Genomic DNA, 16,765 nt, shown 5'->3' on the forward strand with positions numbered 1-16,765 from the left:
TGAGCCTGAAACGCCAACTTTTGTAAGTTCCCGAGATGAGGAAGAATACTACTATGATGAGTACTCCCAACCGATATACGAAGAAGTCCCTCAATATAATAATAATAAAGGTGGTACATATCACAGGAATATCAGCAATGTCAAGAAGATTCCTCGGATAACAAAGAAGAGTCTATGGAAGATGTTATGGACTTTTTGAAGGCGATGAAGAGCGATCAAAAAGCTCACATTAAGGCTTTAAATCAAAGTTTGGAGCTTCAAGAAATGTCAAGTGTTGCCCAAGATGAACTGGTTAGTCAACTATTAGAAGAGGTGGCCCAAATTAAACGAGAACGAGAGAAGTTGGCTAGTGGTTTCTTGGTGGATGATGAAGTGATAGATGAGGTTCAAGGACTTTCAGAGCACGAAGTGGAGGAAGAGGTTGTGGAGATTAATACCACACCAACTCCGTCAATTACTAATGAGTCAATGAATGTTGCGGTTGTGGTTGAAGATGATGATATTGAGCGACACAGTTCAAATCATTTAGGGCATGAAGTTGAAAGTTTATACCCTATTGAAGACATAGCAACCTTTAAAGAACCGATGAGTACAGTAGGTGGTACAATAGGTGAGATATTTCTGGAAGAATTGATCAACCGAGGTTTTATGCCTGATCATGCTACTTTTGAAAATTTACTAATCTGCATCCCAAACGTAGGAAAAGATTCTCGGTTGCGTACTATCGTTCGAAAGCAAACAAGTACAGAAAAAAAAGATGGCAGAATACCTAATTCAGCATCTATGTTCATTCATGAACTTTTTGAAAGTGTTGATCCTGTAAGCATTGGATTCTGGATGGGTTCCATTTTGCTTATCAGGTCATTGAATTAGTGGTCAGGATTTTATTATTTCGTTTGATTAAGTTTTAAGATAAGACTTGGTGTTTGTGACAGAAGTCAAACCGAAGACCAGACTGAAACTGGCTCAGTCAGTCTTGGTCTGAGTCTGACGGGCTGGGTTCGGTATGAGACAGGCTGAATAGTTATTGGCAAGTAATTTATACAAGTTCAAAGCATGTGTCATTGACACAATAACTTATCCTAGCCAAGGCCCAAATATACCTCTTATTTTGGACATGGGAGCTGCCCAGTGTATATATAACATAAAACACTATACCACCAAGCCCCGACCTAGTATAACAGCCGGTTGACCAACGTCCCGTCATTGACTCCATTGACTTTTAGGTCAAGATTTAGCAAGTGAATTTACTCGAAAAACACTCAAAGTTGGAAATAAAAAGGCAGCACAATATGGTCCAGAATAAGAGATTCCACACCATTGGTTGAGCTAAAAAATGTAAATTTATGTGGAAATTAATGTCCTAATAGAAATAGTGTGGCGCATCCTTATTACTCCCTGTTCGGTACACAGAATTGATCAAAGAGTTAAAGATATACCAAAAGATTAATATTAACTCTAAACGTAAGCATGGGTATGAATTTTATAGTAAGGATCGTTCTCGATTCAGAATACATATTACTGTAAGGACCGTTCTCAATTCAGAATACTAAATAAATGCGAGAACAAAATAAGGCATCTAGACCCATGGATTATTTCATCAATGGTTGAAAATCATTAACCGCATTTTAGTCTGTAAATGAAAATATTATGTATTTTAACTAAGTCAACTAATTAGCACTCTATCCTTCTTCTACCGATAAAAATAAAAACAACTCTCTCTCTCTCTCTCTCTCTCTACTATGGCAATAGAAAACCATTGATTTTAAGATTTTATTGTTTCTGAGGTAGAGTATATCAAAATGGTGGGTTGCTTCAACTTCTTTGATATTTTGGATTAACTTACTTGGTAATTTCAAATCAATTTGGATTATCAAAATGATATTCAAATAAAACATAACTCAGATCATGTGAATTTAGTTGTCCACGGTTTCAAAATGAAGATCAAGTAACAGACAACTGAATTTGGTTGATGCCATTTAAAATCAAATATTGTCAGAAGACTAAAATTTCAAAACATATATAATCAAAATCCCTTCGGATAGCATGTTTTCTGTTAAACAGGCTTTGATGGGTTTAACTGCCATTAGTAATCCAAATTCATTAAGTAATCAAAGGCGCACCGCCTTTCAGTTAATTGTATTAATAATACACTCTTATTGAAATAACACTTACAGTAGTTTGTTGGGTGAATGCAAGCAAAATCAGTCCGGCAGTCTACAAACTAGAAGAAAATCTTGTGTTTATTCTGGGTTTATTCTGATGCAGGGGATATGAGAGATGCGGGACCAATAGGAGCCTCTTCTTCTTCTTCTACTGCACCTTCTTTCTAGACGTGGGCATGCTTCGAGGGTTAAACTCAACAGTGCAGGTAGCAGACTTTCTGGTAGACCCCACACCTTTGGGCAGTCAGTTATATAGAGATGTTGGAGGGAGGTAAGGTGTTGGAGTCCCACCGACAGTGATTTCAGTTTGTTAAATCCGTCTATCTCAAGACAAGTAAGAGATAAAGGAATAAGATATGACAACTGACTACACCTCCTCACACCATCATCTTCTTCTGATAGTCCACCCCGTAATGATAGGTTGACAAGTGAGGTTGGGAAATTCAATGGGCCCCACTCTAAGACGGGCTTCTTCAAACCCCCTGTGGTAAGGGTATTCGTTTTCGGAGGCCAAAATCCACGAGGAAAGGAAGCATCTATGCATGGGCAATAGCATATTACCAGATTTGTTAACAAGGTGAGATTGGGCAATTCGTGGTCAGGAAATGACTCTAAATTTGGGCAATTAACAATTGCTAGGTAGGTGAGGTGAGTGAAGTTACTCAATTCAATGATGGTTGTCAGACCTGGCCAGTTCAATAAAACTGCAAATCGAAGCATCGGCATGCTTTGGTTGTTGATAAGCACCCCAGTGTTATCTCCTTCTAACAGTTTGTCACAGCCTTCAATGAAAAGATACTTGAGCTTTGACCTCCTGTTGCTGTCAAGAATGAAACCGATGTAAGGGAGTTACAATCTGAGATGCGCAAGTCCTCAATGTTATTTGGACACCTACAATGCTCCATGCTCTGACATCTTTTTATCTTTAATATCCTTAGAGCAGTTATGAGGTTGCTGCCACAATTATCCTCCTCTCCTAATCTCACCAACTTCTGGCACTTCCTTACTTCCAAGTATCGTATTTCATTACAGTCACGTATTATTAATTCTTCAACTTCCCTAAGATACTCCGTAACACCATGCCACACCACTTCATTAAGGCCTGAAATGGCTAAAATTCTCAACTTCTTGACTGATGAAGCGGCTTGAACGAGCCTTCTCAACACACCACTATCACATTCTCGTATTTCAAGATTATTCAATGAAGGTAGTTCTGGAATTGACACTTCAGAGAGTTCTAGACAATTTCTAACAACAAGCTTTTCAAGGCATGGAAACGACACAACCCCAATACTAGTTGACCATGCTTCCAACCTCTTCATGTTTTGTATTTCAAGATTTTCAAGTGAGGGGAATGCAAGACCAGTCCCAGTTAAATCCAAACCCACAACTTTCACCGCATCCATGTCTGCAATAAACAAATTCTTCAGTGATGGTAACTGCCCAAGTGGTGGTAAAGTTGTACAGTTTTTACAGCCACGTAGCGACACACTAATCAACTGAATAAATGATACATCTCCAACCCAATTTGGAAACTCTATGCCGCCATACGACACTATTCCAAGCTTTATCAAACTGTCATTATGAGGCTTCAACACTTCGAGGACCTCCTTTTCAAGAGATTCCTTTTGAGAATCATCAAACATGTCACTCCATTCAAGCTCCAACTCGCTAAACCTCTTTTGCCATAAGTTCGCCTCCCATGCATGTGCTGCCACTTCCACTTGTCCAGCCCCTTGATGTGAGTCTTTCCTTGAAGATTTGTGAAGTCTTTAAGCTCGGTAATTGCAAGGCCATTATATCCTCTGATAACGATCTTGGAGAGAGTTTGCAAGCTTTTCAACTCACCAATCCCTAAGGGCATCTTATTCACAAGCGGGGTGTCCCTAATGTCCAGATGCCTCAAGTTTTTAAGCTTTGAGAAGTTGTTGGGCAATTTACTTAATCCTTTACATCCAAAAAGGATTAATGTCTGTAAATTGTAGAGATTGCTGACACTATCTGGTAAATGTCTGATTAAGGTTTGAGATAAGTTAAGATAACGCAAGTGTTTCAAACTTCCAATGGTCTCTGGTACCTCGCTTATTTTATAATCACTCAAAGATAGAACCCTTAAAAATGCTAATTTGGGAAGCAAGTCAACTAGAATCTTACTAGATAAAAAGAAATCTTCCCAACTATCTTCCGGTTCAATTGACACTGATAAAAATGTTCTCAAACTTTTAGCTCTTTCCAATGCTTTTAACTTCGAGTAACCTACATACTCCTCACGAACAAATGACATATGGCGATACTTTTCAAAATATTAGTTCCTAGCATCCTTCCCCGTCTTATCCTCTAACCTTAAAAAGAATTCTCTGGCAATGGACATGGCCAAGTCATTCAGCAAGTCATGCATCATGAACAACGATTTGTCATCAGGTGCATGTTGAAACAATGACCTTGACAACAACTCTTCAAAATATTCAAGACCTTATCGTTCCATTGACTTGTTTGATGACAACTGGTTCAGAAAACCTTCTGCCATCCAAAGTAAAATCAAAATGTCTTTGTCAAACATATAGTCCTTGGGGAACAAGGAGCAGTATGCAAACAACTGCTTCAAACATGCAGAAAGGTCATGATAGCTTAGTCTAAGAGCCGGTAAAATCTCATCTGTTTTTCCTAACCTCCAAATCTCGCTATTCAACAGCTCCTTCCACTCTTCTTCTTCTTTGTTCTTTGTCCTCAATAACCTTCCAAGTACTCTTAAAGCTAAAGGCAAGCCATCACATTTTTTCACAATTCCTTCACCATGTGGTCTGAGCATTGGATGTGAATCAAAGTTAATTTCACCCAACGCATGTTGAGCAAATAAAGACATCGCATCGTCATGTGATAGAGTCTGCAGGTGGTTTAGATTATTGTAACCCATCTTTTTGAGCAGTTGCTCCTTTCGAGTTGTCATTATAATTTTACTTCCGGGAGTACACTCATGAAATGGGCTCACTAGCGTCTCCCAGTCCTCATAACTTTCACTCCAAACATCATCTAGTACAATTAAAAATCGTTTTTCCTTGAGTTGATTTTTAAGATCTACTTGAAGTAGATTTAAATCTGTGAATTCCTTGTTTCCCCCTTCACAGATTGTATGATGACTTTGCTTATATTAAAGATATCAAATTGATCAGACACACAAACCCAGGCCCTGAGTTCAAAGTGCTTCTTAACTTCCTCATCATCATACAAAAGTCTAGCTAGAGTGGTTTTGCCTAACCCACCCATACCAACTATGGGCACGATGCTAAAGTTTCGGTTACATGGCGCATCTCCTAATAGCTTCATGAGCAATTGTGTTTTTTACATTGTGTCATATAATTGTGTTTTTATCGTTGTGTTTTTTTTATAGTGTTATTTTCCATTGTGTTTTTCATAGTGTTTTCCATTGTGTTTTTTTCGATGGTCGTTTTCCGGTGACTTTTTTTCGGCGACTTTTCGGTAAATTTTTCGGCGATTCTTCTGGCGAAATTTATCGGGGATTGTTTTCCGGTGACTTTCCGACGACTTTTCCGGTGAAATTCCCGGCGGATTTTCCATAGACTTTTTCGGCGAGGTGGTGGAGGTGGGTGACGGTTATGGTGGCGGTGGGCGGTGGAGTGGTGGTGGTTGTAGGAGATGAGTGAAGATGTAAGTGGGTTTATGTAAGTGGGTTTTGAAACTAATTTAAGTGGATTTTGAAATAAAAGTGTTAGACAAAAATACCCTTCAAAGGTAAAATTCAAACAACAAATTGATAAGTGTTATGAATAATAATTATTATTGTTATCAACACCTAAAATAGATTTGACTTCTTCCAAGTTTTCCCATCCCTATATAATATTATATTGTATCTTATTGTATTCTACACATATCTTCATCTTCCTCTCTACATGTCTTTCTCTTATTGTTTGGCTATTAAGCTAGTTTCACAACACGTTATCAGCACGACTAGCTTTTGGAGTTGGATCGCACATCATAAGGTAAGTCAATATTATATAATTAACATACCGTTATTCTTTATTCTTTGAAACTTGAACCATTAAATATTTAAATCTCTTAAAATAATCCATATTGTAATTCATATAACTTCGGGTTAAATTGAGATTTATATTAATTAATTATTATTCTGATACAATTATAAGTTATGTATTGCTCAACGAATATAATTGTTTATGCTAGAATTTTTCATAACCTACGAAACAACTATAAATCTCTATGCACAATTTATTTCTAATAAAAAGAATTTAATGGCAAGAATATAATCAAATTTAAAGTTTCTTTTCATCTAGATGGAGATGATTTTTTTAACAAAATATTGCTTCTCGAGAGCTATTGAATTGCTAGTTTTGTTTGAAACTTTAACCGTGAAAATATATCCATAGTAAAGACTAATTATTCTGTTTTAATAAAATCATCATTGTAGGTCTTCTAAATGGATCTCAAGACTTGACTCGGATCAATCCGTGTTGTTGGTTAGCGGAAATCACCAACGACAATCAGATCTCGGATCTTAGTTTGTTTGGTTTATTTGCTTGAAAGAAAGAAGAAGAAGATAGAGAGAGAGAAATTCTTTTTATTTCCAAGAGTTGTTTCTCTTGAGTTGTGAAAGAGTTGTGTTGTGGAGAAATGGGTAGGTAACCTTTTATAGGGTCCCCATTTTTTCAAAACTTACAAAATAAACGTACAAACTAAACGTACCGAGTATGTACTACACCGACTAAAAGCCAACTAAAACGACATATACAATCCTAAAAACAATATAGAATAATGGCCCTACAATCTCCCTCTAGGATTGAGTATGTTGAGGAACATTCGTCAAGTTCTTTGCTTCGTCTTTATTTCTTGAAACTTAGTACTTGTCTTGATTCAGGATCTTGAACCAGATTGGATCTTGAACAGTTCTTTATTTTCCAGTCTTATAGACTTGAATTTCAATCTTATTTTCTGGGAAGGATCGGCAACAGCAAATTTTAGAAACATTAGATGCGGGAAGCTCAACATCTAATTTTCTCTTGTTGACTTTCTTGAGCCGGCTGGTTTCATTCCTTATCTTCAGACACAATCAGTTCATCTTTAGGTTCAACCACCAACTTTCACGTTCTCGTCTTTTTTTAAGCGCTTCAGCATGTGCAACTCCAAGCAGACTTGATCTTGATCTACCTGCCCATCTACACCTGCACAAAACTTAGAACGAATAAGATTCGTTCACAGACTCTCTCAAGGGTCAAAGAAGAATTTTCCTTTTCAAAACAAGCTCTTGGTTTGAAGTGTTTGCAGAATAACCTGAAATTTTATTTTCAATCTCTCAACTTGTAAATGATTTGTTTAAGTCCCAGGTTTCCAACAAACATTGCATGAACGACCTTGACAACAAAACACATGATTTTGAATAAACAAGGTTTAATAAAATATGTACGAACATAATAAAAACTTAAAATCTTTTTGGCATTTTCATATATTTTAATATTACGAAAATATATACATAATATTTTGAAGTTGAAACTAAAATAAAACAAAATCAAAATAAACAATAAAAGATAGGAGTAAAGATGAAATTAATATTATATATCAATAATATTTACAGAATTTTCTACCGATTTTAATATTTTTGTGAGAAAGATCACAACATTGAATCATATTGATTTACAAAGCCCTAGATCGCGTTTCCATTTTGATATTATTATGTCACAATTTCATCACCGACTGTAGATGTCGTCAATTTGTTTAACCTGACAAGTGTTTTGATGCTAAAGTGATACATTTAAAGTACAATTAGGCACGGTGCTTATGTGGTCCCCACTTAATCAGACATGTTACTGATTCCACCATTATCTCAGGCTTACTTTGTGTTGACATATCACCTCAACTTGACTTAAACCTTTCTTATTTGATCATAGTACTCTTATTAACATACTTAACACCTTATGCTTTATTTTTGCACACTTGACTCAATCTAGAAAGATTAAAAGAAAGCAGAAGATTCAGGGCCTTAACAATCAGGTCTTGTATGACTACAAACAGAGAAAGTCCAAGGCTTGAATCAAAATAAATGAAGAAATAAAGCAGAAGTTAAAATCCTAAGATAAACTCTTTTTCGACTCTTTTTCTTGATTTTTCTTTTGTTTTTCTGTTTTTCTTTTTCGTTTCTTGAGTCTTTTTCTTTTTCTTTTCTTTTTCTTTTTCTTTTCTTGGCTCAAAGAAAAATTAAAAATTGACACATATTTCATAAGACAACTGTGATCAGGTAAAGAGCCTTGGGTATGACATGTATAATTACATTTTATCCTTCATTGATATGACTTTAACGGAATCATGTAACTGCATCATAAACGTATATCCACTAGTACCGGCAGAAATTTAGGTTTATATCACCTGACACTTACTTGTTTGTCAAGCCTATCTACACATCTGTGAGTGATTTTGTAGACTTTTGATCTACTCTTTTTATGCGCTAGGATCATTGCATACCAATGTACTATCATTTTCCACATGGTAGGATCAATTTCTTAATTGAAAATTTTAAACATCTGACTCCCTCTACGAAGAAGCTCCCTCTAAGCGGGATAATACTTTTTGAATTTTTGAAATTTTTCTTTAATAGGAGTAAAATCTTTTTGTTAAGTCAAATGACTCGTTTTAGTTTTTCTTGAAAGCAAACTGAAAATCTTTTTGGTGAGTTAAACTTAACTCAATTTTCTCCATCTAAAATTGTGATATATTTGAAAAATATTTACAATTTTATATACAAAAAGATAGATAGGTTGTTTTAATCAAAATTGATCATGCCGAACGATTCGACCAGAAATTCAAATCGGGTATGATCGATGGCTTTAGTGTAAAGGTCAGCAAAGTTGTTGTCAGATGGACTATCATAAGCATGCATTATCACATTGTATAACAAAGTTGAAGAGATTCAAACCGAGATCCAACAGCTGATGCTGGATCCATCACTTGAGAGAAGCAGGAGATTGGTTTGAGAAACGCTCGAAAAGTTGTTGTTGAACCATTTAAACAACGCTTCCCTTCCTTGAACTTTGTCCTCCCATGTCGCTTATGAAAGACTTGAATCCGCTATCGAATGGTTTAGCATCAAATAGCAAGGGTTCGTCTCCCATCATAAGCCTGGTGCAATCACTATCTAAGTACCTAATACTATTGATAGTCCTCCTTGATTGACCCCTGCATGCACTAAGCATTCAAATAGACATGGGTTCCCGGGATACTTTTGTCTCGGGAAGGTCAACCGTAAATCGACCAAACTTGATTTTATTTCCTGAAACCATTTATTTCTTGGTGGAGTCTCACATCCTTAGGAATCCAAGCAAAAACTTGTTCCTTGGTTTTGGAAATTTTAGACTTTTCTTTTCTTGATTTTAAAACTTTTTTGGTGAATCCTCAGACTTTACAGTCTTAGGATCCTTTTTGATTTTATCCTTCTTGGTTTTCCTAAAAGGTTTCTTTTTGTGTTTTACTTTATTTACTTTGGATCTCACATCCATTTCACTGGGTTCACTATCAGCTTGATCAGTCCTTGAATCAAGGCTACTAAAAGCTCCTTTTGGGAACTGACTAAGCTGCCTTTGAATATCAAGCTGTTGCTTGAACCAGTGCTTGCAATGTCTTGCAAGTTGAGAAGAGTGACCACACACAAAACAACACTTTCTCCTGGGAGTGCCAAAGAACTCATCTGAACTATAATGTGGTTGGTGTGGTGGGAAAGGTGATCCTTGCAAAGGAACATGATTATAAAACACATTTATGTAATATGGATCAACAAAATTTTGTTGATAATGACCATAGTAGTTGTTGTCACAGAAGTTGTATGGCTGAGGATTTCTAAATTGATTGGTTGTTTGAGAAAATGATCGTTTATTTGGTGGAACATATTTACAAGAAGTACTTGTCTTTTCATTTTCAAAAACTTTGCTTTTACTTGAATTATCTTCAGTCTCACAACTTGATGATGAACAACTTGATATGTTCACCTCAACAGGCCTACTTTCGTTGACACATTTTTCAACAAAAGTTTCATCACAAACGGTTTCATAATCACAACTCGTGTCCGTTTCCACCGACCCACTTTCTTCTACACAACCAGCTTCAAAAGATACATTGATGTTAGATTTATGAGATGATTGAACTAAAGCAACAGCTTGTGGTACTGCAGGAACAAATTTCACAGGTTTTGGTATTCTACCAACCCCATATGACATTTCTTCCTCGGGAGAAGTATTATAGCTAAAGTGGGGAAAAATGGTGTAGTTATCATTAAAAGGTGGTGGTACGGCAATGTAATCATACCCCAGCCCCGCTTTCACTTTAGTACTTCTCTGGGCTCCAATAAGATCATCCAATTTCTCAGATGATGCTTCAAATCTTTCAACTTATTTTTCTTTTTCCCTTTTATCAGAAGCATCAAGTTTCAACTTTTCAATTTCATCTTTTAAATCATTAATTATGTTTTTATAATATATAATGTCATGCTCCTTTTGAAAAATTTTAAGTTTAAGATTTGCCACATCATCACGATGAGTTTCAATCTTCTCAACATAAATCTTGTCAGCCTTTACATATTCAGCATTTAACTCACGAAGTTTTGCATTTTCTTTCAAAACTTCATTCTGATGGTATCTATAATATGTGACCTTGTTAATGCAAGCTTGAGGACATAAATTGTTGTATACCTCATCAGCATGTGATGTGTCGGGAATGATAGGACATGCACGACTGCTTTCACCTGCAGCACTTGTCCCAACTTTATTACTTGTCCCAACTTTATTTTCTTTGGACTGATTGTTCATTTGGAGCTTATCTTCCATTATTTCAAAAGATTTGATGGTAGAAGCCAACTCTGAGAGTGTCATGGTATACAGGTTTGTGGTTCTCTTTATGGTAACAACATTGATGCTCCATGTATAAGGCAGTGAATTCAACAGCTTGTGGTTGATTTCAGAGTTTGTGATGTTGACACTAGCAGCTCTGATTCTTACCATCAACTTTTCAAACCTTTTTACCAAGTTCAACACATTTTCACCTTGACGATGGTTGAACATATTGAATTCTTCTTTCAGCAGAGCCTTCTTGTTTTCTCTAATCTCAGCATTTCCCTCAACTTTTTCAACAAGTGCATCCCACAAACCCTTTGCACTTTTGTGTTCACGTAGAGTTTCAGTAATTTCATTTGAAAAACAAACAGTTAAAGTGAGGTATGCCTTCTTATCTTGCTCTATTAATGTCTTATCATTTTGATCATAATTTTCAACGGCTTTTGACTGTCCCCCATTTGCAGTGACTACCACAGGAACATGAGGACCTACCACAAAACATCTCATCAACTCAGAGTCAGTCAACGAAATAAAGTTCATGAACCTCCATTTGAAATCAGCAAGGTTGTCATCTAAGGTCATAAACTTTGGAGGTTTAGTATTGGTTCCCACTTGGTTCTCAAGCAACAAGCACCCCTTCAACAGCTCAGAATCAGTACTAGCCATGGTCACAACAGTCTCAAACACTTAACAGTCCTTAAACAGTTTGATTTTTAACAAAAACAAGAATTTCGCGCGAAACAGTCTCAAGCGAAGCGAAACGTTTTGATGAGACGCGAAGCAGTCTCAAGCGAAGCGAATTTTCTTGATGCTAAGCGAAATGATCTGGTGCGAAGCGAAACAACTTTTAAAACCAGAATTTTTTTTTTTTTTTGCTACAGTGCCGAGCCGCTACAGTATTTCGCATGAGTTGCTACAGTGTTTTGCATGAGTTGCAACAGTGCATGCGAAATCCCTTTTTTCGCATGAGTTGCTACAGTGTCGAGTTGCTACAGTACCCCCCCCCCCCCCCCCCCGTGCAAAGTGCTACAGTACCTCGGCGATGCGATTGCTATAGTACCCCCCCCCCCCCCCGGCGATTGCTACAGTACCTCAGAAGCGAGTGCTACAGTACCCGATACAATTTTTTTTTTTTTTTTTTTTTTGAGAATTTAACACCCAAACTTCCAAAAAGTTAAAAAGACTTTAGTCTAAAAATCAATAAATAGGCCTAGATCTAAGTTTTTAAACCGAATCTGAGCTCGGACACAAAAACTTAAAACACTAAAAACTTAGATTTGGTGATTTTCGTGTATTTCCAAGGTGTAAGGGACTCCAAAAGAGATGAGTAACACGAAATCAACTTCAAATCCAACAAAAACTAAGATCAAAATCTGAAAAGTTTGACCCGAAAACCACAAAAAGTCGAGCCGAAAGCTCTGATACCACTTGTAGGTCCTCTAAATGGATCTCAAGACTTGACTCGGATCAATCCTTGTTGTTGGTTAGCGGAAATCACCAACGACACTCGGATCTCGGATCTTAGTTTGTTTTGTTTATTTGCTTGAAAGAAAGAAGAAGAAGATAGAGAGAGAGAAATTCTTTTTATTTCCAAGAGTTGTTTCTCTTGAGTTGTGAAAGAGTTGTGTTGTGGAGAAATGGGTAGGTAACCTTTTATAGGGTCCCAATATCTTCAAAACTTACAAATAAACATACAAACTAAACGTACCGAGTATGTACTACACCGACTAAAAGCAAACTAAAACGACATATACAATCCTAAAAACAATATAGAATATTGGCCCTACAATCCTACAATAGAATGCAGGGTGCAATTATTGGACTCAAAGAATCTAACTAATATATAGTAAATTTGTTTCTAAATTATCCCAATAGTCATGAATATAATCTTGTTAAAAAAGAAAAATCATCTTAATATTCTATATTGGTTTATGATTTTAATAAATGGTGTTGTTCTTACATACTTTATTTGTTTATATATTAGTATGATTATTTGGTTTCTAAAATCTAATCATGCATGATTAATATATGAGATTTGTTGCCATACTACATATATTTGTATATTTGTATTTAAATATGTGGTTAGCCAAATATGCATTTACCCGTTTGATATGCTTGTAACAAACCAAATATATTATTAAATATTGACTGTTGCTAAATCTGATTAATAAAAAGAAAGCAAAACTAAGATTTTTGTTTCCGTGAGGAAAACTTTTATCGTTCTTATTTTTTTATCATGTTTTCTCATGGATTGATTGGTATGATAGAATTTGTTTTCATCAGATATTTGCGGGATTTCTATATACCTAAACTTTGATTTTTGTCTTATTTTATGATTTAAAATTTTAAAGCTTTGATTTATGAGGTTATTCTATGGGGATGATTGAACTTATATATAAATTAATTAAGAATATAATATTGAGTATTTATGGAAGTTTTAAAAATCATGTGTTAGTATTCTTGTTACGGATATATTTTAAACATGGGTCTATTTTATTGTTTTGTAATTATTATTTTCAACAGAGTTAGAATAATAGTTTGAGACTCCTAATTAACAAGTGGGGGGGTTTAATACCCACTTATTAATCGTGTATACGATGTGTGTTTTCAACTTATCTTTTAATATGCTTTATTATTCCAAGTGGTAGATATTCATTTAGTTATTAATAACTCATTTATATGATGACATATTATAGGGTCATATAACTTTTTGTTATGCAGACCTCTTATTTATATGTGTAATTTATGTATATAGGAGTAGTGAATAGAATAATTAAACGAAATGTATGGCTTATTAAACCAACCAAATGTATGGTTTATTTATCATTCGCATAAAAGAGTAGAAATATGCTTAGCTATGACGCCCGAAATGTCATATTTTCAAAATCTCATTATTGTTTTACAAAGAGTAATAAAATTTAAGACCCACGTGATTTATATGACTCGACCATGTCACTATGTCTCATTTTATTCATTTTATATTATGTGAAGAGAAATTTGTTTATAAAGACTGCCTAGAAAAAACAATTTGCATTTACCAAATCTCAAGCAAGCTCCTGAAGTAGCAATATGGAATTTTTGTAATGATTTCATATTCTTGAGTTCAAGAAAGTTATAAAACCATGAAACTTGTTTGGTTTTACTTCATTCCGCGAAGTGAATGTGATACATATTAATTATTGGAAAGATATTGATCTTCACCATAATTGGGCAAATTGTAATAATGGTCATCGTGAGATCGATTATGATTATATTAATAATGAGATTGGCCATCGGAATTATAATTATGGTCATGCTAATAATGAGATATACCACAAGTGGCAAAGTGATTGATCCTATATGAGATCAAAATGCGGAAATACCCAAGTGAAATAACATGATCGTTCGAAACGATAATACAATGTTATCTCATATTTATAGTCTTGCATTAAAGAAGTATAATACATAAACGATCATAAACCTAAAGTTTATGGATCATGATTATCAAATGCCATGACCGGTTAGACCACACCGAGTCAACGATGTGAAATTTATTGAAGAACCAAAAGATTCTTTCTAGTAATTATATATGTAATATTGCTCTCAAGGGGAATTATTTATTTACCAACTAAAGGAGAGTATGAATCCCTAAATATTATGGAATGAGAAAAGGATACGCATATCCTAACATGACACCATTTAGTGTTTTAAATCGATGCATCGTCTAAATGGTTATCAATTTCACAACATGAAGTTTGTGTGATTTGTGGCTTAGCTAATGAGATAGCAAGCACAATATTCTAGATTTTCATATTTATTTTGGTAAATCACTATTAATAGACGAATTGATTTTGTTAAGACGATCATCAAACGTCTACAATTAGTTGCAACGTCAATGATAATGATCATGAGAGCAAAAGTTCATGTTTTATTTGGGTATTTATCATTTAACATGCATTCACATCGAGCCAACAAATTATGAGACTTCCTCCCCATTGCAATTGGTTTTTGGTCAGTAACCAAGTATCTTTCATCTAATATTCCGTGTGTTTTATATATTGAAATTAATCCACCACAAGACACAAAGATGAGACCATTAAGGAAGTTGGGAATTTATGTCGGTATTATATATTATCTATGATTAAAGAGTTAGAGCTATTAATGAGATATTTGTTTATGGCGCATTGGTTTTCACTTTAGTGAAGCAACATTCCCAACATTAGGGGGAAATATAAAGCAGTTGGAAAACGAAATTAGTTTGAATTATCATTGATCCTCAAATTAATTTGTATGAACTAAAAGTTCAAACAATAATTCATGTATAAAGATTAGCGAATCAATTACCAGACGATTCACTGACCAAAACAAAGTGTCTAGCTAAGACACCTATAACAACTGCCTATGCTCCAATTAATATAAACGTCCCGGAAGGACAACCATACATTGGTAATGACTAGTGAGTCTAAGGCACGCCTGAAGCGTGGTAGACTAGTCGATTCCAAGAATAATGATTCCTCGAAAATTGGAGCAAGTAATAAAGATGGTCAAGTCGAGGTATGGTAAAAAGGTCTCTTGAGAGATCTTAGACATGATGGTTATTGAAAAAACCTTAGGTACCTGAAAACAAAGAGCTCTCAGTAAATTGTATTTTATCATGTCTACAAGATATATATGGAATCAAAAAAGTCGACATCGTTATAATTTTGTATATAAGATAGCGCTTGAAAATAATGAGAATCATGATTTAAGATCTGCCTATGAATAAAATATGTTAATGATTGGCCAAAGTGGAAAGACGCAAATATGGCAGAGTTGAATTCTCTAAATAACAGAAAGTTTTTCGGACCAGTAGTCCGTACAACATAACTTGTAAAATGTGTTAGATACGAACGGGTCTTTTATGCAAGTTATGAAAATCAATTTAGTGATATAAGACAAAATTGATGGCACAAGGATTTTGCAAAGATCCATGATTGATTTTGAGGAGACACATTCTCCAATGGTGGAAGCAATTACTTTCTGATACCTAAATAGTCTGATAATACGAAAAGAGAATTGATATGCGTCTAATAAATATTGTGATTCAGTTGATAATGAAAGTTTACATGAAAGTCTATTAAGGATTTGAATTATCAAATCATGTAAATTATGTTCTCGAGAACACTATGACTCATGTTGTATACAGATTCATATTTGAATACGTTATGATTACTTTATATGTTAAATATAGCTGAACTCCTGAAGAGTTCCTAACACGTGAATGCTTAAAATGTTAATTGAAATATCTTAAGGATGTAATTCTTGTGCACCAATAAGCATACATAGAAGAAATTGTACCTAATGATTGTCTTATCTTAATAAACAAAGAATTGTACAATATGGGTTTTGATATATGATATATAAATTGATGTGTCAAATGAGCAAGTTCATGTAGCAAAACTCATGAGGAGTGAATGCACATCAATAATTGGTTAAGATGGAAAGAGTTTTGTGATGGATTGAAAACGCCTAAGCATCGGCATGAAAGCATCAATAAATGTTCTACAAGGTTAAGATATTGCATATGGACCAAATAGTCGGATTCAGCGTGGCACGTACAATCAGGAAATATTTTGATAAGGAGGGAGATAAGTTGGACGTCATTAGCCATGCTTTTATCAAAATTTTACTCTTAAAAGTTCATATAATCACAGTTTACAGTGATGATGTATACATCATCGAGAGAAGCTGCAGAACTTTTAGAATGAGAATTTTGAAACACCTTGACTCTAATATCAT

General features: G+C 35.0%; 2 pseudogenes across 1 annotated transcript in view; both read right to left on the bottom strand.

The window, feature by feature from the left end:
- Window positions 1–2,929: 2,929 nt before the first annotated feature.
- LOC143566667 (putative disease resistance RPP13-like protein 1) overlaps window positions 2,930–16,765 on the bottom strand; it is a 70,642-nt pseudogene continuing 56,806 nt past the window's right edge. Inside the window, exon 3 of the transcript XR_013141270.1 lies at window positions 2,930–3,900. The product of XR_013141270.1 is annotated as a putative disease resistance RPP13-like protein 1 (transcript). The remainder of the gene's footprint in view (window positions 3,901–16,765) is intronic.
- Window positions 4,471–11,674, bottom strand: LOC143566653 (putative disease resistance RPP13-like protein 1; annotated as a pseudogene).

The sequence above is a fragment of the Bidens hawaiensis genome, unplaced genomic scaffold (assembly GCF_021521415.1).
Source record: "Bidens hawaiensis isolate Kalapana, Puna unplaced genomic scaffold, B.hawaiensis_p1.1 tig00023035_1, whole genome shotgun sequence".
In the NCBI taxonomy this organism is placed as follows: Eukaryota; Viridiplantae; Streptophyta; class Magnoliopsida; order Asterales; family Asteraceae; genus Bidens; species Bidens hawaiensis.